General features: G+C 38.7%; 1 protein-coding gene and 1 long non-coding RNA gene across 4 annotated transcripts in view; one reads left to right on the plus strand and one right to left on the minus strand.

The window, feature by feature from the left end:
- LOC127953363 (zinc finger protein 271-like) overlaps nucleotides 1-21,786 on the plus strand; it is a 280,227-nt gene that overhangs the window by 22,214 nt on the left and 236,227 nt on the right. The gene's annotated exons all lie outside the window — the stretch shown is intronic.
- On the minus strand, nucleotides 10,443-12,922 carry LOC127953499 (uncharacterized). Its single transcript, XR_008153263.1, has 3 exons — nucleotides 12,514-12,922; nucleotides 11,506-11,793; nucleotides 10,443-11,024 (listed from the first exon to the last, which is right to left on the minus strand). It is a non-coding gene; the product is annotated as an uncharacterized LOC127953499 (long non-coding RNA).

Raw genomic sequence — 21,786 nt, forward strand, 5'->3', positions numbered from 1 at the left:
AAAAAAAAAAAAAATTGAGCAAGATGCCACTGTCTGGGGAGTCAAAAGATAATAACATCATCATTAGAGTTGCCAATTAACATCAGAAATGGAAAATAATGGCTAATTGAGATTATTGTTCTTATTCTCTATTTGTTTATTATTCTAGAAAATAAGTGTTTATTCTTTAAGAAGGTACAGAATAAGGAACGGTCCAAATATTTGTAATGATAATATATTTTGAATAATATAGGCCTATATCTGCCTGCCAACTCTCTATTTAACAGCATTAACTTACAATGAAATACTCTTTCTTCAGGCAGACTGAATGTTTTCCTGCCTTGCTAAATGTTGGGTCAGTTAGCACGAGTCGCTGTGAAGCGGGAGCAGCTGATGAAGGATTCCGCTTGGTCTTAAAGCCTTCCACAAACACCTATGTTATTTGATAATTTATTAATATTTTGGTCTAGTGATAATAATTATATGGCCTGCGAGTAATAATGAGTAAAAAGAGAACGGCTGCTGTGAGTGCAGCCATGTCTTAACCCAGTAACAAACACACTGTTCCTCACAGCCAAAAAACAGTCCGAGTTCAGTTCAGCTGGAGGGGGCTGGGGCTTTTGGGGTAGTTTTGTGTACCTTGTGGAGCTTGATATAAAGGTGTGAATTTCTTGCTCTTTCATAGGGACAGTGTCTTATAAAGGGTTTCAAACTTGCAAAGCAGGTTTAGCCAAAGTAGAACAATTGCCTCGTCATAATGTTGAAGAAAGGTTTTGATCCACTTCAGATCTTCAGATGTTGACTACTGTATAGCGCAATATAGTTTATTAACTTAATTTCAGAGGAAGTTGCCTTTAAAAAAAAAAAAGCTAACTGTTGCATTAATTTTCTTTTGTTTCATCTAAACAGTAATTTTTAGAGTGTGAAATATAGCCTATATCAGTGGTTCCCAACCTTTTTCAACTCGCGGCCCACACAACTAAACACATGTTTGCGAGGCCCACTTCAAAAAAATTAACTATTAACCACTATTGTTGGGTTAATAACTTAGTATTCAGAAGCTAGATTTTAAACTGTATTTATTGAATAAACTAGGTCTGTGTGATATGAAAAAACTATCGCGATTTTTTTGATCAATTTTGCAATTGTGACACACACCGATATGCTTTTACAGTCATAAATGCATTCAGGATTAATTTGAAACATATTTCCAAAAGAAAACCAATCAGAGCTTTATCAAAAAGTTGTAACATCTCTAAAAACAGACATAAGTCAAAATTATCACTATAGTGAAGATGTAAAAAAATGTATAGACTTGTGGCAAAAAAAACAAAAACAAAAAAATCCTGTATACAGGGCCTTTTTTTTTTTTTGCCATGCATTGTTCATAGAGCTCATTAATTGTAGCGGTGCCTCAGGTGTTTGCAGTGTGTATACAGTATGTGTATGCGGTCAGCAGTGAGAGCGCATAAATATAACGTGAAAGCACATTAAAATAATGCACGAGTGCGAATCTCTCTGTTCGCAGCAGATTTCCTTTGCTCGGTCACAAAACCAGTCATGCTTGCTCAGATACACGCTGCTTTGCGAGGAGAGAGTGTGCACACTTAAAACGTGTCTCCTCTCACTCAAACTGCATCCTGTTCACTAACAAATTCGCTCTATGCTCATGTGTTAGACATGAATTATTTTCGCACGTTTTTATTTCTAGCCTTTTACCGCAGTGAGAACGCTCTGATCCGTCAACATTGGCTCAGAAAAAAGGCGCATCACAGACAGTGTCTGAACCTGGAGGTAGGCATATGCCCAGTCTCTGTTCTCGCGCTAGGCGCAATGCATTCTGATGGGATCGGATACGGCAGGTCAGGGCCACGGAAAATTGTGCTATAAAGCGATTTAAAAATCGCGCACGCTCAAATCGTGATTTTAGGACGTTTTCTTTTAATCGCACAGCCCTAGAATGGACTGGAAATGAACAGAAAATAATTGGCGGCCCACAAGTGGCCTAGGCTTTTTATTAAAAAAGAAAACAGCAAGGGACCATGGAAAAAGACTGTTGCAGGTGTATTTTTTATGGTATTATTTATTTTATTTTATTTGCAGCGGGGCAACTCAAGAATGTTGGGCACTCAAGTACTGTGGCTCTTTTGCCCCATGGCCAAGATGGCCAAGCCAACATCAAAGTTAGTTCACTAACTTTTAATTCTAGTTATTATTATTATTATTATTATTATTATTGTTTATATTTACAATGCACAAACCAGAAGCAATAATATCTGCAGAGAAGGGTTGGCCATTCTCAAAAGATAAAATAGAAATGTTATTTACATTTTAATTTTTATGTTTCAGAGGAAAAATCAGTGTTAAGGTATCTCTCCGTTCCAGACCATTCTGAAAGAAGAGTTTATGCAAACGCATACAAAATAATTTAGAATCCTGAACAGAGATCTCTTGAGGGTATTTAATTTGTCTGCCCCCACGTAAGATTTTTCTAGTTACTAGTTGTTCATTTGTCATTATTCAACTAATCGCAGATTTATATTAAATTTACATCTACAATCCATAATGAGTCTTAATATATTCTGCGCTCAAGCACATGCATTAAGTTTGTCACAAAGCACAGGCAGAAGTAGCTTAATAATTGTGAAAAAGGAGACCTTTTAATTATTTATTAATAAAAAAATAATAATTCTTGCCGACTGCAAGATGAAATTCCCAGTGCTATTTTTTATGTATGTGAGACACCCCAATTTTTATTTATTTAATTATCAGGAAAAAAATTGAAGAGATCGAGAGGGTTCCTCCTTGTCATGCATGTGCATTAATAATTTGAATATATTTTTTTACTTAAATTATATGAAAGCAAGTAAAGAAAGCTCCCTTTAAAATCACAGAAGTTGTCAATTATTGAAGCTCTTTTTTTAAATTGTGTGCATTTTGCTGATTATAATGAGAGAACTTGAGTTTAAAAGTGAGGACGTTTAATTAATCAGTCCATTCTTTAGAGTTTTAAGGATTTAGCTAAATCGTGCAGGTTTAATTTAATCGTTTCTGGTTTTAGGCTAATTGGGCCTAAATAATGGGAACAGTGTGTAGGGTCCCCTTTACATCAAGTGGACGTTCGCGAAGACGTCCTCCGGACATGCATGGAGACGTTTAGGGGACTTTCACTTTACATCCTCTGAATGTCATTTTATGCAGCAGCCGCGCGGGACAACTTCAGCAAATGTTTAAAAAGGTAAACTTCATCAACTGTAAGCATTAGGAGATAAACAGTAGTTACGGTAGTTATAATGTCTAATAATATAAAAGAATAAACACCTTTTTGACCAAACAAAAGGGAAAACTCAAGGCAGTGTCTGAGGAAATCACCGGATGACCGTTAACTGCCTGTAGTATAGCAGTCTTAAATGCAATATCTAAAATATATGTCCTAAATAACTTTTTTTTGTCGGCTTACCAACAGTTTATACAAAACAAGTTTATTTGTATAGCACAAATAAACAGTTTAATACATAAATGAAAATAATTACTTTATTTGTCTTACCTGTGTTGTTTTCCACTTTCTTTTCTTCATGTTCTATAACATTCTTGTAGAGCTCCTGGGATGTAACCTTATTTTCTTCATTCATGCATAAACCTAATTGTAGCTATGTTCAATTATATTATTGAAGGGCATCATGATTTTGATGTTTAAATGCTGAAAACAGACTCCTGATTGAATGACATTTTTCATTACAGAAGTTATGCCTATTTTCTTTTTCCGGAAATGAAAATGATTAATTTAACATAATATTTTTTTACAATGTTCAGAAATTATATTAAAAGAAAAATGCATGCATAACACTAGAAGAATGCAACCGGTTCATGACTCGAGAATGAGTCGATCTTTTTTTCGTTATCTGGCTTGGCTCGATGTTCATCTTCAGTTCTCTCTTCACAGTAGTTCAGTCAGTGTACTGTTTGAGTAAATGAATTGCTTCAAACTATTTGTATTTGCTAAATTTTTAATACCCAAAAAAGGCACGTCTTAAAGCAGGCGGTAATTTGCACTGCTTTTGGTAGATTCCACTGGTTATTGTGGGAATGATCTGGCTTTGTCTGCTCTTTAAAGTTTGCATTGTCAGTAAATCACAAACATAATTTTCCCTCCCATCGGTACATTTATGGAATTGCGCTCTTATGCTAATTTGGCCTGTTTAGTAAATCTGGCTCAAGGGCTCTTAAAGGGGTCATATGATGTGGTTTCTATTTTTCCTTTTCTTCAGTGTGTTATGTAGGTATTTGTACATATATAAGATCTGCAGAGTTACAAAGCTTAAAGTCTCCCACTAAAGGATTTATTCTAGGCAGATCCAGACCGTGCTAAACGGCTCATTCAAACACCCCCCCCACACATCTATGTCAAGATGTGGAAATATTTGCGTAATGCCGCCCAAATGTCCATGCAAAGAAAGAAGGTGTGGTTTCAGGAAGTGTTGAAGCAGCCATGTCAGGGAGACGCTTTGTGTTTCTAGGACTATATGTGGCCTTCCGAAATTAGATTCAATCATTGTTAAGATTTATTTACAAAAGAACAGTACAACCCAGATTTTCAAATCTGTACAACACATTTAATGGGTGACAGTTTTTTGAACCTAGGAGAGTAGCCTATAAGGCTGGCTGTGCACAAAGGCTATTTATTAAAAAAGGTACATTTTGACTTTGCTATGACAATCTTTGCAACAATTGTATTGTAAAATGAGCTACACAAATTGAATCTGGGTCTTATTCTGAATTAGCTACTGTAAGTGTTTTCTTAATAGTTTAAGTGTTTGCTATTGACTGTTCAAATGCAGAGTTTTGTGCAGCGTAGAGTAACGCGTTGTATGTTTGTGTGTGAAGGTAACATCACAGCAGAGTAAACAGACTGTCAGAAATCATAGCACGTAAGCTGTCTTAACCGTGGCTTGTGTACTGCATCATCACTGTGTCTGTCACTCGACTCTGTTCCCCTTTCAGGCTTGAACTGATGGTAAAACGAAGGACATTATTAACAGTCTTGATATTTATTTTGAAAGATGAATCTTGCGATTATTGAAAGGGGTGTTGCATTTCCGACGAGTGCTTGTGGTGTTCGGAAATTGTGAGCATCATTATTTGGAAGAAAATAAGAATATGAAAATGGCTTTGGATTTCAATGCATTGCATGCAGTCAAAGAACAACACAAACCTTTGACCTTCATACAGACATGGTATACAAAAATCCGCCGCGTACTCTATGGGCGCCGCCATCTTGCCTGCCCCAATTACTGCGTGCCTGCGAAGTGTGACGGTGTGATACTTTTCTTTGTGATGAAATTATTACTGGCCCTTCCACCAAAAAGCTTTGATACAAACATGACATAGCCATTGGGGGCTATACATTATAGCAGTTAGTATGTGTTATGATGTTTGTAATTGCTGTACGTTTGTGATTTTATTCTTAAGTTCTTTGGCCTTTGTACAAAGACCTCTGTACAGTCAATGATGCATGTGGCTTTAGGATAGTTTTTGTGAAATGTCTTGGGCCTGATTCTGTTCAGTGTATCCCTGGGCAACCAAGCAATCACCTTTTCCCTCATGAATCTTGCAAGTATTGGTCTCCAAAATGTAAATATTTCAAATGCTGTGCTTCTACTCACCCCAAATCGTTTACCCAAGTCAGTAACCAATAGCCCCAAATGGTGTCTCATTAAAACAAGCAAAAATTGTTCATGAAGGGTCAATTTGGTATTCAGTCGTTGTGAGAAAAAAGTCGATAAGACTTGCAAAAGTTGCCAGAAACTGTCAGCACATAAACCTGTATAAAATTTAAAGTCTTTGTTATTTAAATTATGTGCTGATACTGACGGTGTTGGATCTGTTTGAGTCCCACAGTCCTTCATCGGCTTGTTACCGCAGTTGAAACTGTAGTTCTGCTCTATGTGATCTGGCCACTGGGTTCCGACATCACACGTCTCCAGAGGCATATTCTCAAAATTCCCAACATCCACAGGTTTCCATATCTTCAGGATCAGTAGTTGAGTTCTGGTGTAATGGCTGAGGACATCTTTTGGGGGGAGGTCTAGCTGGTGTTACCTAAAGGGAAAAAAGAGAGGTGCATTAGTTAAACATGACAATCAAGCGTATTTAAATAAACGAATTGTGATGCAATAATATGGCTATCCATTGAGACCTACTTACATGACATTCATAACCCATGAACAACACAGGATTGGGGTTTTCTCTTGTAGGTTGTCCGTACGGAAAATGTATCCCACACACCTTAGAGTGATAATGAAGATTAATACATAATGAGCAATGCATTGGTGGTAAAAGTACTTCTCAAACAAGTGTGAACAAGACAACACTTTAAATAGCACTCTGGAATTTTTCCTTATTTATCGTCAAACATGCACAATTGCACTTCACTTTTTAGGGGGTGTATATGTTCTTCTTTTTGTGGGGTGAGGGCCAAAACTGTTGTTTATCTTGTCCTGTCCATCTTATTTGTTTTGTCTAATCTTTTGTGATAAGTCTCCTGTTGTATCAGATCTACTATATGGCACATGTTAGGTTTCTGCAAGGACGAACATATCTATTTATAGATGACATAGTAGTTTTATTATCTTTTTATCCAAAGCAAACAACAAGGACTAACATTTAAGCAAACTTAGCTAGCACTGTTTCACTGTATGTTGCACCCACTGCATGCAATCTGTGGAATTAACAGAATGAACAGTCAGAGCCAAACTTACCACAGTATTCTTGTTTGGCTTGAAGCCATCTCGGTTTATGTGTTTTATCCATTTGTGACGCACATCTTGGTCCTCCGCTCGACCAGGAACTCTGTGCAATCCGTATGGCCGTAAACATGGGCAGTCAATGTGTAACAAAGGTTTGTGGATTACACAAACGGCTTTATTCCAGGCCTGTAGTTTTGTGCTGTTGTTAGAAAAAACAATCACACAACACGCTCTTCCCGGCATCACTGGAAAGCATTTGTACCAAAAAAAAAAAAAAAAAAAACTATATAGCCAACATCTGCTAGAGCCGCCTACGGGACCAACACGCTACTTCTGCCACCTCCATAGCAGCAAGGCACGCAGTAATGGCGGCGCTGCTTTACTTCCGTGTTTCGCCGGATTTGTCTATAAATCAGGGTGCGATTTGCTGGTGGGGGTTTACATGGGATTTCCCCCTTTCTGGTCAATGTATCCCTGCTTCTGCTTAATTATTTTTATCCCGGTTAATTAGTAGCCCCCAAAGTGATCAGGGCTACTACACTAATGGCGAGACAGATCACAAAACTTATCAAGGATCCGTGGTTTGATTAAAGTCAATTTTATTTTAAAATGCGCTACTTTGGCTGGCTCTTATATAGCTGCCGCACAGTCTCATCTGCCCACGACGCTATCTGATTGGTTACACCTCACGAATACAGGGCTCTCAAGTTTTGAACTGAGTTCAGAGCGAGATTTTGGCCGCGGCCACGATGGCGGCAGGCGGTTGATGAGGACAGGTGACTGATTTCATAAATGACACATATTCTTACAAATAAAATAATATTTAATTCAGCATTTGTGTGTGTGTGTGTGAGAGAGAGAGAGAGAAAATAATCAGTGTTGTTTATTGTAGGTGTTGGTAGCTGGTTTTGAGGACAGGGGTTGGTGGCTCCCATTTGAAGCACTGTGGTTCCAGGCCAGCCATGTTTACTATCATGATGGATGACAAGGTTCCATCAAATGCTAAACTGTTCCTGGTTTTGGTCTTGTTTAATCCCACCATGAAGAAAACCCTCTCAGCATAGGCATTTGAATGAGGGAGCACTAAAACCAATGCAGCTATTTTAGAAAGCCTCCCTGCTTATGTCCCTCACACCTTGATGGACACAGGAGTTCTCTTGTCTGCAGACTAAGCACCAGTAAAAAGAGCTAGTGGTTCCCTTTGTGATGAATGGCCATCAGGTTGACCACTCCTTCTTAAAGGAACACCTATAGGTGGTTGCTCTACTTAACCCTCTCTTTTTCCCTGTTTCCAGTGGGTTCTCCACTGTTTCCTCAGTCTCTTCCATGGACCCATCCTCTACTGGCACCCTAATTGCCTCCTCCACTGTCTTCTCCACAGTCTCCTCCTCTGACCTAGACACCTTTTTAGGGAGCTGATCTTAGAGCAAAGCATGAAAGAATGCTCCTTTGCCTCTTCCCTGTCATCTTTGAAATAGACGAATGCAATAATCAATATTATACATTGGATAAAATATAATGAAATAGCTTAGGCAAAACGTTTTCAAAATGGGGACCAGGAAGTTGTGCAGTAAAAATAAAAGGAAAGAAAAAGCTAAAAATAATTCAAACTACTGCCATACAAGTATTATGGATAGCCCTATTATAGAAGTCTCTTATATAAAACTGTCAGAGTAGCTCCGCATCCTTTTCAACGTTTAACGTTAACTATAAAAATAATAGTGCGCTAATAATAGTGCGCTAATAATAGGCGCAAAGCTACGGCCGACCACGTACGATGGCCAAAATTGCGTGGGGGACACAGTAACCATCAGACCAAAACATATCTTAGACTGTTTTGAAAAAATAGAAAATTCATATATTGATTAAAAAAAAAATCATATAACATTAGTTCAAACCGAGGTCATTGTCTTGTCAAGTCAATGGATTTGGACAAAACTGGGGGGGGGGGGGGGGGTCACATCATATATGTCTGAACACATATATTCCCCAGCAATGGTGAGATGACTTACTGTACTCATAGGATGCTTACTGTCCTCTTCTGTAACCGTTACGTTACCTACTTCAGCAAGAGTCTGAATGAATTTTTTTTTTTTTTTTTTTGGATTAGCTGGTGCGTGTCAGGGCCTTCGGGAAACTCACTTGATTCCTCTACTTGTTTCGCAGTTTAAAAATTAGCGCCGCTACTTGGTGGGCATTATTATCCTCGTACTGTCTCTGCGTGAAAAATACAAGGTGTGGCGTGTGAGCGCGTGAACGAGTTTAAATGCGTTGGTCTCACGCCCAATGCTTGAGACTTGAGAGCCCTGCGAATAATAGCCTATAAACACTTAGGCCGGCGACACATTGGATGCGTGGCGTATGGAAGGCCAAAAGGGTCAAATTCACATGAATTTTAACGCGTCAACAACACGTTAAATACGTGTATTTCATGCGTAAACAACACGTATTTAACGCGTTAAATACGTGTTGTTTACGTGTTAAAAATCAGCGCGTATTTAACGTGTATTTCACGTGTTAAATACACGTGAAGTACACGCGAAGTACGCGTTAAAAATCAGTTTGAACGGGTTAATGTCATTGGCAGCTGAGGACTTGGGTCAAACCACTTCTGTGAGCTTAGGGGGGTGTACCATTCATAGACAGGCAACCACCATTTAACATGCTATAGATCAGCTTATTCATCCCTTTTATATTGTCCTTTATTACAGCCTATAGAAATAACAGTTTTATGAAACATTAGATATTATATTAGAAATAAATTTGCCTTGTTTTTCTTCACATATGCCTTTTCTTAGTAAATAAACCTATTATTGAACATTATAGTTTTAACAGTGATCAAACTTAAGTTAGCATCAGAGATTTTACATTTATGTCTGTAAATCACTTACAGTGGAGGTAAGCAATCAATGCGGGTTTAAGACGGACCATTGTAATCAATATATGTCTTTGGAAAACAACGTGAGCTTTTATTGTGCTTACATTTACAGCTATCACCAGCAGGTGGCGCTCATTATGCAGTATTTTAGATTTTCAGTTCAGGTATGAGAACTTGATTTGGCTTTCCTGACAGCAGAAATATTCTACCACTTCCACCGTTTAAGATCCTGCTATTATATCCTCCTTTTGTATTTTTTTCCCTTTCCTTGTGTAGTCCAAAGACAATATCTAGATTGCTGTTTTATGAAAAAATACCTTTATCAAGAATCAAGGGAAGATTACCCCTTTTTATGCAAATTAGTTGGCATTCACCACACCTCAAGTTTTCTTACATTAAACAGTAACGTTTGAGGGGATGGAAAAGTGTATAGATGTGGTTCTTGATTAATGCAATTGCAATGAATATCTTTATTTGGTAAACAATATAACCTTTTTTTTTTTTTTTTTTTTTATCAGTACAGGAAGCATTCCACCAAGATGCTACACAAGGATCTTAAAAACATTAAAGCTCAGTGACCTTAATGCACACTGAACTAAACTGAACATTACAGTGACACCATAAACAAAACAAAACAAAAAAACTTTTCAAATTACACAGGGCTGTTCAATGATTAATCGTGTCCAAATTAAAAAGTCTGTGTTGACATAATATGCTTGTGTTGTGTGTGTAGATATATATATATATATATATATATATATAGAGAGAGAGAGAGAGAGAGAGAGAGAGAGAGAGAGAGAGAGAGAGAGAGAGATAGAACACACACATATAATCAACAAATAATAGTTGAACATCCTTATTACAATAGAAACAATCGACAAGAAGCAACTGTTGCAGAATATTAATTACGGTTTGCAGTGTATCAATAGCTAGACTACCAATAGGTCCTGCAAGAATGTCCACATCCTGCAATTGTTGCAAACCATGATTGTTCCACTGTTCCCTGAAAACCTCCAATTCCCGGTTAATCCGGGGAATGTACACATCATGGAGTGGCCACATGTGTCGCTCGTTGGTACAGTCAATGACTCGAATGACTCTGAAGAAAGGAGAAAAGCTGGTGGTACACATTAGTCATACACCGCCAAAGATCTCCCCAAAGTCTCTCGATCCTCTGGTTGTGCACACTTCTACCACGGATGGCACTTCCTCTTTCAGATCCATGATAGATATTCATAAACAAACAAACTGTATTGTTTTCTCCTCCGTGGTCTCATCTAACTTGAGATGGAACACCATACCTAGCTGTGGCTTCAACAAACTGGTCAAACACTGTGCCAGCCCTGTTGTTGTCAGAAGCTTGCAAAAATACAACCAGTCTGCTGAAGCCACAGATCCCCCCATGGATCACTATTCTCCACCTAAAGATGAAATAAAAATCTGTTATTTGTCTTCTGTGTTATGATTAAATAAATTAATTCAGGCTTCTATGTTTACACATTGCAGGAATGTAAACTCTCAGAAACAAAAGGTACAAAAACGGTCACTGTGTTGGTACCCGTTCAAAAGATATGCTTTTGTTCCTATTAGATTCTAATATGTACCTTTAAGGTACCAAAATGGTACCAAACCCTTTAGGTACAAACATGTACCTTTTAAAAAGGTACTGCCCCGGTGACAGCTTTTGTACCTTTATTTCTGAGTGTCTAGGGTCACAGTAAAATAGTATTTTCTGTATAATGTAATGTCACTGAATCAATATTATTAATAATACTAAAACAACAGAAACATCTCAATTACAAGTGCCATAACAGGAGGACAAATGTGAGTGATATATGTGCACTGTTGAACCCTGGAAATGATGCATGTAAGTTATGTAACTCATGTATCATCCACATCTACCTGATCAGCTTGTGGTTCCCATCTATGTGCCGCAGAGTTAGGACCTGCAACATTGTAGGTTCTCCGGTGGAGTTGATGAGATAGTGCTCTGTGTGCAGCTCCGGCTGGGTTCACGCGGATCAAACTCTCCCTCACTCTCCTCCGCTGAACTCGTACACCCATAGTAGCCATTCTGGCCCGAACAGCATTAGATCCTATTTGTTCTCTCCAACCAACTGCCGAACGACTTCGTCAAGTTCGGCCTCCGAAAGGTGTGCATACCTCATGCTTTCAGATAAGTGGAACCGCCTAGAAGATAACTTCATTTCACTGAACATGACCATGATACAAAAACAACTTCTGATAACAACAGCAGCAAAACAAAAATTGCAGCATCAGTGATAACTACACCTTGAAAAGAAAAGGTTTGACATTATAAAATAATAATAATAAAACAGTTGTACACTTCTGTTGTGGTGTGATTTCTAAAACCACAGCGAATACACTTATTTTACGTAACAGTAAAATGTTATCTTCAAGACACCATTTTAATCTTATTATCTCCTCTGAAGTAGACTAAGTCACACTACTGATTTTGAATGCAAACAATATGGCCATTGGTTTTGCTTGTACATGTGTCATAAGTGATTTAAAAATAATAATTTGTCAACAGTACATATTGCATTTATCATGATAAATTAGCTTCTGCAGTGTTCAGAAGAAGTTAATTTACTGCTGGCAAACTAATAAAATACACAGACAAACATGACTGAGCAGATGTCAGTAAAAAAGTAAGGACACTTGTTCTATTACGTGGCTACAAATTCATCAGACAGGCTATGTCATAGCGAGTGAGATGTCCTTTCTCTGTTCTCCTTGGAGAACACATTTACCAAAAAATATTCATTTGAAGACCTAGAGATACCCAATGCACCTTAAAATGAGCAGTATCTGCCTATTTCTCTAAACATAAAAAACTATTAAAAAAGAAAAGTTATGGTGTGAGTATGGAACTGTTGTTCTTTCTACCTCAGTCTCCGTTTGACTGTACTGACTGATACTTCCAAGACTTCAGCCATTTGGGAAGCTGCAAATCCATATGAGAGTAGGAATCTCAGTTGTTCTTTGGTGACATGGTAGCTGGATCGCCCAAAATCACTTGCCTGGACCAGTGGGGCTTGATATCCAAAGGTACCTAATGTCAGCAAAACACATTTCAGCCAATATCCAAAGATCTGAATTAAGCTCTATACCTGCATCTGAGATTTCCGCATACTGTTACAGAATGAACTAATTTAGACTAACTAACTGTTAAAACATTACATTCTATATAGTATGTGTTTGTGCAGTATGAATACATTTCAGATGCATTACATTCGCCATGTTTTCTTTTGTCATGTGAACTGTATGCTCCTTGACCAATGACTAATTACCAACAACTGACAAAAAAAGGTACTTATTTAATACAACAATTTAATAACTTGATCCTATATAATTTACACTTGAAAAGTCCCAACATGTTTCCGTTATTTTTCATTTATTAACTTGTTTGAATTTGGGGCCTGTTCAGCTCCAGTGGCCCATGGGATAGAATAGTGTCCATCCAATCCATACTGATAATTCTTAGTGGAAGCAGTGGACCATTCGGGTATTTCTCACCTATTGTAATGCTGAGGTTTTGACATACTGTTCAAGACACATATTTTCCCTACTATATTGTATAGAAGTATGCGATTTTGGACACAGCTCATGTCTTTTTAAGGCTAATTTACTCCACAAGTCACAACACCAAGAACTTAAACAACTGTGAAACAAACATGTTGAAAGTCCACCTTGTCTTACTGGATTAAGAAAAATCTCTTTAAAAAAAAAACTTATATAAAAATAATTTATAAAATATAATGAAACGTGAAACTATTTTAATAAAGTGTTTGCTATGGAAAATTGACTGAACCAGAGACAATTTATAAGATACATGCCACTTCCTCAATCCTCAATCCAACAATATAAGGAAAACCCGTAACAGCAAAGATGGCGGTTGTATGCACATGTCCCGCCCCTCCCGCTGCAAAAGCCAATCATCTGCTTTTAACAGTCAAGCCGGGAAACATTTAAGCCTATCGTCTGGTTCCACTGACATATGCGCACAGTTGAGGAACGTTTGAAGGTTGGAAGGTTTGAAAAAAAAATTGGGTTTCCCAGAATCTTGTTTACGTACGTTAAGCCACATTAAGTGTTTTAGAATGTTTTTGTTTTTTGCATGAATCTATTAATCCCCTGTGTATGGAGCCAAAAGAGTATCAATAAAGATAAATGCACACACTACAGTCACATATGCACACATAGGATTCATACATGCACACACATAATTCATAAATACACACACAGGATACACAAATGCGCACAAAATTCACAAATGCACACACAGAATTTAAAAAGCACAGAAGATTCACAAATGCTTACAAAATTCAGAAATGCACACAAAATTCAGAAATGCACACACAATTCAGAAATGCAAACAACATTTACAAATGCACTCAAGATTCACAAATGCACAGGAAAAGATTCAGAAATGTATTTCTGATGCACACACACATATATCTTGATTTACAAACTGCTTGCGGTCTGTGAACTTCACTGCATTTGTGTGTGAATTTTGAGACTCCTCTGACTTGGCTCGACACACAAATGCCTTTTTTTAAACAGGGAATGATCTGCAACCAATCAGATATCTCCCTTGTTTGAGCCAATCACAAGAATGCACCCCACGTGGGGGATTGTTCACTTATAAGCCAATCAGCGAACGACACACTTTCCTCAATCAGCGAACGACTCACATTCCTCAGCGACGATTCACTTTCATCACGCAGCGAACGACTCGCTTTCCTTAGCGAACGACTCACTTACCTCACGCAGCCGGCGACTCACTTTGCGCAGCCGGAGAGTCACTTTCCTCTCGCAGCGAACGACTCACTTTCCTCACGCAGCGAACGACTCACTTTCCTCACGAGTCACGCAGCGAACGACTCACTTTCCTCACGAGTCACGCAGCGAGCGACTCACTTTCCTCAGCGAACGATTCACTTTCCTCACCCAGCGAAGTTGAGCGAACGATTCCCTTTCCTCATGCAGCCGGTGACTCACTTTGCGCAGCCGGAGAGTCACTTTCCTCTCTCAGCGGACCACTGACTCTCTCTTCATGTAGGGACCGAATATTATAATTAAAGTGACTTCTATATTGCATCCAAAAGAATATTTAGATATATTTAAAATATTCAAAAAGGTGTAAAAAAATTTGTTTTACTTTCATTAAAATATTTCAATAAAATGAAATAATTGCCTATTGCAAATTTATGAATCCATGGTTAACTTTTTTTCTGCAGTCACATTCTGGGCTATATGTATTGAGACATTTTAAAATTTATATTTTGTAAAAAATAATAAAAAATAAACCTGAATTGTAATCTAAACATCTGTATTTCCATACAATTTCATAAATAAGTAGGCTATAATATGTCGCACCACAGGCATATCGCGCTGTGTGAACGCGTTCATGTGATTGGCTTATAAGTAAACAACCACGTGGAGTGCGTTCTTGTGATTGGCTAAAAGAAGGGAGACATCTGATTGGTTGCAGATCATTCCCTGTTTAAAAAAAGGCATTGAAGTGAAGTTCACAGACCGCAAGCAGTTTGTAAATCAAGATATATGTGTGTGTGCATCAGAAATACATTTCTGAATCTTGTTCTGTGCATTTGTGAATCTTGAGTGCATTTGTAAATGTTGTTTGCATTTCTGAATTGTGTGTGTATTTCTGAATTTTGTGTGCATTTCTGAATTTTGTATGCATTTCTGAATCTTCTGTGCTTTTTAAATTTTGTGTGTGCATTTGTAAATTTTGTGCACATTTGTGTATCCTGTGTGTGTATTTATGAATCATGTGTGTGCATTTATGAATCATGTGTGTGCATATGTGAATGTAGTGTGTGCATTTATCTTTATTGAGACTCTTTTGGTTCCATACCTGTGTCCTGATCAAAACCAAATGTTTTTTTTTTTTAATCCAATATTTTAACTCTTTAACTACCAAGGTCAAAAACTGATTTTGGGGAGGGGGGACTTGGTTTCAATATAAAAAGTGATTAAGGCTTTTTTTTTTTTTTTTACCTTTTATCACAGTCTTGGGCATGTCAAAGATTTGATCAACATTGGCTTTGATGCATTGTTAGTTTTTGTGCAGCATTAGATTGACATTTTTACTCCCTCATTTACTATTCATGGCTGTTTTTGCCCTATTGACTTCCATTATGATGGCATTTTTGATTGCAAAGCCATGACACCATATAATCATTCATTCTTCATTGTTGATGTTGGGAAGAGGTAAAAAAAATATATTTTTACAGTTGATCACTAGAGCCCCTTTCACACTGCACGTCGGACCCGCAATATTTCCGGAACATTGCCGGGTCGCCTTCTGTGTGAAAGCAACCACGTCCCTGGATTGATTACCGCATTGAACCCGGGTCGGGGACCTAAAGCCAGATCTAATTCCATGTCGAAGTGATGACGCGCGTTATCTCGCGACTCTTTTATCGGCTGTTTTGAAGGAAGATCAACGTTCGCGACGAAAACATATGTGTAAACTGTAATGAAGCAGAGATCAGTTAGTTCCTCACTTTCCGTGCTGACACTAATCTTCAGTCCGCCCCAACAGAACCCGAAGTTGTCGACAATCTGATTAAAAAAGAAGTCGAATCTGGTTTCAAAAAATCGACATTATTTCAGCCTTTAAAATTATGCCTATCCATCCAGATTCATGCATCTTTTCTTCATGGAGTGCGCTGGCGTGGGAAATACTACTTCGCCGTACGCCTAACCTTCGGATGCAAAAGCAGCCCAAAAATGAATGACATGCTATCAGAAGCAGTTTGCTGGATCTTGTCGAATAATTACACCATTCCCCACCTCATTCACCTGCTAGACGATTTTTAAATAATTTCGCCCCCCGAAGCCATACCAGCGGCACATTTCCTTACGGCCCAAAAAGTCTTTTCCGAACTCAGAATTCCTATTGCTCGAGAGAAAATGATGGGTCCGGCCAAATCCATCGAGTTCCTCGGGATTAAATTGGATTCAGACAAATTCCAAGCATCCCTGCCCAAAGAGAAAATCAACCGAATCATCTTAGTCTCATCTACCCTCATCGACAACCCAAATTGTTCTAAACGTGAACTACTATCCCTGCTGGGCCACCTAAATTTCACTTTGCGCATTATTCCGCAAGGCCGCCCATTCATTTCGCACCTCCTCTCGCTAGCGTCCTCTGTCCCCGCACTAGAGGACCGCATTTCTATAACCCAAGCATGTCGCAACGAACTCAAGTTATGGTTAACATTCCTAAACCAATGGAACGGCCTATCTCTTTTCTACCACCACCTCGTTTGGTCCCCAGACGATATCCGATTGTTCACAGACGCCGCCCCCTCGGTTGGTTTCAGAGGATTTTACCAAGGTCGCTGGTTCGCGTCTCCTTGGCCACCACAATTACAAGATATACCTCTGTCCCCTCTGCATTATTTGAGATCTACCCCATATTAGTAGCAGCCTTTCTGTGGGGAAAAGAATGGACCACTAGCAGCATTCTAGTGCATTGCGACAATGATGCAACAGTGCATTGCATTAATAAAGGCCGCTCTCATTCACAGGCTATAATGCCTCTTTTAAGACGCCTCACCTGGATCTCAGCGTGTGACCAATTCATCTTAGTCGCCAAACACGTTCCGGGCTCAGAAAATCAAATCGCTGACTCTCTCGCTTTCTGTTTCAGAAATTCAGGACGCTGGCTCCAGGGGCAGACAATTTCCCAACGCCCGTTCCTCCATATTCAGAACTGATATTCCCGTAACACATCCGCTAAAACCCCTCCTCGACACATCACTCGACACAATCCTCCAAGCAGTTTCCCCCAGAACCCTCCAAACCTACGTGACCGCGTGGAGATGTTTTAAATCATTCCACATATCCTATAATTTACCATTCCCAGACTTTGCTCTCCTCACAATCACTTCATTCATATCCTACCTTAACTGCATCAAGAGCCTGCAAGTCGGCTCTATCAAAGGGTATCTGAGTGGCATGAAATTTTTCCACAAACTGATATACGGCGCCCCCTCACCTGAGATAAATAATTCACAAACCTCCATCTTAATCAAAGGAATTCAACGATCCCAGCCAAACCGTCCCGACACCAGACAACCCATAACATCAGATATCCTCACCCAATGCATTTACACCCTCCGCACCGGCTACCTGTCTCTCCATATCGCCCGCACTTTAGATGCCACGTTCATTTTACCCTTTTTCGGTTTCCTTAGATGCTCGGAACTCGCCATCACCTCCAAATTCGATCCTAAAACCCACCCCACCATCTCTGACTTATCAGTCATAGACAACGAAACCATATCATATTTGATTAAACACAGTAAGACAGATCAAACCAAGAAAGGCCATTTCATTTACATTTTCAAACTCTCATCACCCATTCAACCATTCCAAGCCGTTCTGGCATACCTCCAGTGGAGAACTTCCCAAGCTAAATCCCATCTCGATCCCCTATTCATAGACGAATCCAACAAACCAGTCACCCGCTTCTGGTTTCAGAAACATCTCGAATCCGTCCTCCAACACTCAGAAATCCCAGCAAAAAACTTCTCAAGCTACTCTTTCCGCATTGGGGCAGCAACCTCAGCAGCTCAAAAAGGTCTCTCCCAGCAGCAGATCCAAGCTTCTAGGAAGGTGGTGCTCAGATGCCTTCCAAAGCTACATAAGAACAAACCGATTCCACATCAGAAAAGCCCACCAAACCCTCATCGAGTAAACCACGCAAAAAAAATAAAATAAATAAATAAATAAATAAATATATATATATATATATATATATATATATATATATATATATATATATATATATAAGGCAGCTTTGATCAGGACTGAGGTTGATTAATAGATTTATGCAAAACTTTTGGAAAAAAAAAAATATTTATCTTATACACTCTTACAGCAGTTTAATTTATTGGATGATTTCATCCTGAACATAACGAAAGGTTAGTGAATTTGAACAACTACGCTTTGCATTTTGTACTTTGCAGATATTTTCCATATTATTTGAAATAAATACCTTTCAACAAGACTATTTGAAGACGTCTGTTCAGGAAGCTGCTAGGTGTTTCGAATTCTTTCAATTATTGTATTAAATCTTTCACTCATATCTTTAATGTAATCTCTATTCGACGACATCCCGATTCCCTTCGCTAGCAAAAGTCAAACCTCATGCCAAAGCAAATCTAGGTGGCTCCAGACGAGTGGGGGAGGGTAGCCCTCTGATTGGCTGTCACTTAACAAGCAATTTGATAGAGAGCACAAAGCAGTAGAAGAAAGCACAGTTAATTTACCGTCAGCTATGTGCAATATTTTTTCCCCATCTTAATATTTAATCCTTGAGAATATGAATTATATTGTTTGTTTAATGCCAATTATATATTAATTAATATCTGATATTTAATTTGATGTACAATTTGGACATTATAGAAAATGCCAATCCATGTTTGAGATGATAATATAAAATGCAATATATATATATATTTATATATATATATATATATATATATATATGCACACACACAAACACATATATAATAAACATCACCCTAGCATAGTGTTTTATAATTTATACAGATAACTGTTATATAAAATGTAATAAAAATTATATAAAAATATAATAACCATGTTAGAATAATATATTACCTTATTTATTACTTATATTATTGCTTCATCATTCAAGATTCAAAATGTTATTTGTCATGTACCAGTTATGACACAACAAGCAGTGAAATGTAGGCCTGGAATGATCTTTTTAGACTTTGCAAAAAAAAAAATAGAAATGTAAATACAAATGAAATATACACAATATATTAAACTACAACACACATAATTGTGCAGAGATGAAAACAATGTGCAGTGAAGATGAGTTGCATAGCTAGCTTATCACCAAAAAGTGCAGTGCGCAGGGAGGTATTGGATAACCCTACACTAGCAGAGTCTCTAAAGTGCAGTGTGTTTAATGTCCATTTTTAGTAGTCTGATAGCATGAGGGTAGAAACGCCTCCTGATCCTCTCCATTTTTGCAGATTGTGGAAGCGTCTGCCTGACTGTAGCAGATTAAACAATGGGTTTCCAGGGTTGGTGGAGTCCTTGAGGTTCTTTAAAGCCATAAGCTGTGTCCAAATTCAGGGTCTGCATCCTCCTTAGGATCCTTCCTACCCGGTTGAAGGAGGATGGGTCCTCCGACAACCGCAAAAACCGGAAGTCGGTGTTTGTGAATTTGGACAGCCTACCCTTCTTTCAGTTCCCTCCCTTACCCGTTGCTCATATCCTGTCGCCTAGCAACCGTGACAGCGCTAAGCAAGACGCGGGTGAAGAGCTCATCGTTCTCTCCCCAGAGCTTTATAAACACTTCTGTCTGTTCTTTCGTCCTTAGAAGCGTTAAAAACAACTTCAATCACTAACAAATAAGCTGTGTGTAAGGGGATATTCACACAGGCAGTAAGGAAAAAGCTAGTTTACGAAAGTAAACTTTTTTTTTTTTACATATACACGTACAAATGTAAAAAAAGCTTAACGCTAAAACAAAATGCCTAACTAGAAAACCACTGAAAATATATATTTTTGAAATTTTAAAAAACATCGAAAATAATACTCCTCCCCCACTCCGCTACCGCTCGCTTCGTCCTGGTGAAAATAATTATGGGATAGGTGTCAGGGTTACTGAGGTAGAGGACCCAGATGCAGAATGAACAAGGGGTGTTTATTGACAAATTAGACAAAGTACAATAGGAGGGAGTGGCTTGAACAGTCCAGACAGTAGGATAGGGCATACAACAGTGAAAGTCCAACAGGAGGGGATACTGGGGCAATGACTGGATAGCTGAGGGCGACCACTGGAACCAGCATAGGGAGGCAGCAGCTAGGACCACTGCTGGGAGTTGGCAAGACCAGACGGAATGTAGATGACCCGGCGAGAGACAAAGGAGCAGAGAATTGCAGCTTGAAGATCACTTGCCAGAACCGATACAGCTGCAAGGGTGAGGGAACCAGTGGTCAGGGAACCACAGATGGCCAGGCAGGGCTGGAGGGGGAGAACACAACAGACAGAGACAACACAAGACCGGACAAAACAACTAGCACACTAGACAACACAAACAATACAGGGAACAAGAAATTCCTTCCCGAAAAACAAGAAAAAGTAGTAAATAAATAAGTAAATACCAAGAAACTAAGGGAAAACACAATAAATAAAAGGTTAGGCCCTTACAGGAAAAAGCTGAGGGAAAAAACTAAACTAGAGATATGAATCTAGCAAAAGACTAGAAAGATAACTCATGGGTAATAGATGAAAATAAGCTTAAACTAAAAAGGAACTAAAAGAGAAGACCTAGGGGAAAAAATAGCTCTTGGAGAAACAAGTAGCTGGGCTCAACAGGAAAGTCCAAAAGGCAAAAACTAGATTTGACAAGAAAAACTTGAAACTGCAAAACACACGTAGGCAAACATTCAGCCAAAAACGAACCGGCAGCTACAAGAGGAAAGAGAGCACAATAAGAAGCATACAGCGACATGAGGAACAGGTGACAACACTCTGACTAATGAGGACTAAACAAGGGGGCGTGACCCGGGAAAACAAGGAGGTGGGACAAGAGGAGCACGTGGCAGACACAGGAGACACAACCCTGTGCTCAGGCACAAAATAAACAAAGACACATTGAACAAAGACAGTACAAACAAGGCTGACAGAGCAGGATCCTGACAATAGGTAGGACGCGAAAGGATCTACCACACCCATCCTTCCAATTTGGGGAAAAGGAGGATGCATTTGTGGGCCGCATTTCAAGGATCCTACGAATTTGGACAGCCTTCGTCGCGGCGCTGTGACGTAACATCCTTCAAATGAGTCCTACGATGTAGACCCTGAATTTGGACACAGCAATAGACTTACATTTCCTGGTGTTGATGACTTGCAGAGAGGGTAGAGATGTTCTGGAGATGTGCTTAGCTGAGAGCACAACGCTTTGCAGGGCTTTACAATCCTGGGCTGACCCTGTTTCCATACCACAATGAAATCTTACAAATAAATATACAGGTGTTTCTCAATAAATTACAATGTCATGGAAAAGTTTATTTATTTCAGTAATTCATCTCAAATTCTTAAATTCAATGCACACTGACTGAAGTAGTTTAAGTATTAGG

The sequence above is a fragment of the Carassius gibelio genome, chromosome B3 (genome assembly GCF_023724105.1).
Source record: "Carassius gibelio isolate Cgi1373 ecotype wild population from Czech Republic chromosome B3, carGib1.2-hapl.c, whole genome shotgun sequence".
In the NCBI taxonomy this organism is placed as follows: domain Eukaryota; kingdom Metazoa; phylum Chordata; class Actinopteri; order Cypriniformes; family Cyprinidae; genus Carassius; species Carassius gibelio.